This window comes from Berghia stephanieae, chromosome 9 (genome assembly GCF_034508935.2).
Source record: "Berghia stephanieae isolate SIO BIC M18660-M18661 chromosome 9, UCSD_Bste_1.3, whole genome shotgun sequence".
Classification (NCBI taxonomy): Eukaryota; Metazoa; Mollusca; class Gastropoda; order Nudibranchia; family Aeolidiidae; genus Berghia; species Berghia stephanieae.
This window is the reverse complement of record NC_088368.1, coordinates 990214-992388: the sequence shown is the minus strand read 5'-3', so window position 1 is coordinate 992388 and position 2175 is coordinate 990214. Positions and strand designations below refer to the sequence as shown.

Sequence of the window (2175 nt, the reverse complement as noted above, 5' to 3'; positions counted from 1 at the left end):
TGAATTGAAGACGGGTATTACAAACTGTTTTATGAGCGTTTGATGTATCACAGTTTGTTGTTTTTTCCTTGTCAATTTGATATTGCAATAACCCACAGTTTAAAATTTGAATATATATAAGTGACCTACCATCTCATACTGGTATAATGTCCAAGTGAGTCGGATGCTTCTATAAGATTTTGGATTGTCACAGACACCAAAATTAACAGTTAGTCGACAGTTGTCTTTTCATCACTTTAACAATCTGTATTTATAAACAAGGTTTCCAATTTTCAGTATTTTTACGGAATTCGCTCCCTCAGAATCCCAGGTTTCAAAGTTTTTTCCAAGATGAGGGTCGTTTAAATCAATGGATATTTGAAGGCTGAGTGTTCTGGCCAAATGTTTTATTTACGAATATTTCCAGAGTACGGCATTTAGTGGTTCAAACAGAATTTTCCATTCAAAAGGGGGGAGGGGGGAGGGAGATGTTAAAAACTACTTGAAGCATTGGTTTCAGACTGAAGGAATGTAAAATGTTTATTCATATCAAGGGGAATGTCTTACTCAATGCACTCATAAATGATGCTACTTAAATACCTCTTACATTCAGATGGATCGAATTGAATTTCATGCAATACAGTACACGTTACCTGTAAGGTGTCCTTAACATACTGGACTTTTTTCTAGAATCCCATTATTTATGACAGTTGCTCATTGTTGTATGTCAGGTCATTGTCCGTTCAATCAAAACTTTTTTTTATTTTCCAAATGTCAAGACCCCATCTCAATTCATCCATTCTTCCTGGACATTATCTCGTCATTAATTGTATTGGAATCATTTAGTTATTTAACTTTTTAGCGGGTGGTTGGATGGGAGCATCACCCTTGAATCATATACCTATGATGTTCGGATGGGTGTACGATCCGATAGTGATGTCGTTTCTTCTTCTCTTTACTAGCCTATCCTGCTTCTTTGGTTTGTGATTGTATTTTTGACAGGGGATATTTTTTTTTTCTGTAAATCTTCTGCCTGTTTGTTCTTGGTTATTTATAATTTAGCTTGTGATATCTTTAGGTTATGATTTTGATTTACATTTGTCTCTATTTTTGTTAGATTGCTTGTTTTTTTGTTTCAGCGGTCTCTCATATAACCTCAATTGTGTTGGAAGAGACCTAAAGCAACAAACAAACAAACAAATAACTTTTTATATATGTTAACATAGCAGCCACTCTGCCGTCTTTAGGAAAAAGACTGTACGTGGCCTCTTATCACAAGTAAACCTACAGACTGTACGTGGCCTCTTATCACAAGTAAACCTACAGACTGTACATGGCCTCTTATCACAAGTAAACTACGACTGTACGTGCCTCTTATCACAAGTAAACCTACAGACTGTACGTGGCCTCTTATCACAAGTAAACCTACAGACTGTACGTGGCCTCTTATCACAAGTAAACCTACAGACTGTACGTGGCCTCTTATCACAAGTAAACCTACAGACTGTACATGGCCTCTTATCACAAGTAAACCTACAGACCGTGTCGTGGCCTCTTTACAAGTAACCTACAACGTACTTGCTTACACAAGTAAACCTACAGACTGTACGGCCTATCACAGTAACACAGACCGTCGTGCCTCTTATCACAAGTAAACCTACAGACTGTACGTGGCCTCTTATCACAAGTAAACCCACAGACTGTACGTGGCCTCTTATCACAAGTAAACCTACAGACTATACGTGGCCTCTTATCACAAGTAAACCTACAGACTGTACGTGGCCTCTTATCACAAGTAAACCTACAGTCTTTTTCCTTCACACGACAGAACTGTCCTGGTAAAAATAGGGTGTGCCCCCTATCTGGAAATCTGGAGAAACATTGTTTAAAACCCTTTTTGCATGGCTGACACGGACTGAAATGATAATATCAACTTATGAAACTAAGACTAAGGGGCTCCTTTTGTATATGGGTTTTTCAATGTTAAGTAGGTAAGAATAGCATTCGAATATTGGTGGTATGTGTTTAAATAAAATACACACCATTCTTGCCTGTCACATCAGTTGTACAAATACACAAAACTTTGTGTAAGCTGGAAAGTTTATAATATGCTAGAGAGAATTTATTGAGAATTAATCACTCGACTGAAGACAGAAAATTATGAGTTGTCCGCTGTGAAAACCAAACTGCCACTCC

General features: G+C 37.4%; 1 long non-coding RNA gene across 1 annotated transcript; it reads right to left on the bottom strand.

Annotated features, from left to right (window-relative positions):
• Positions 1 to 1188: 1188 nt before the first annotated feature.
• On the bottom strand, positions 1189 to 1677 carry LOC144979437 (uncharacterized). Its single transcript, XR_013646698.1, has 3 exons — positions 1637 to 1677; positions 1369 to 1512; positions 1189 to 1299 (listed from the first exon to the last, which is right to left on the bottom strand). It is a non-coding gene; the product is annotated as an uncharacterized LOC144979437 (long non-coding RNA).
• Positions 1678 to 2175: the final 498 nt, after the last annotated feature.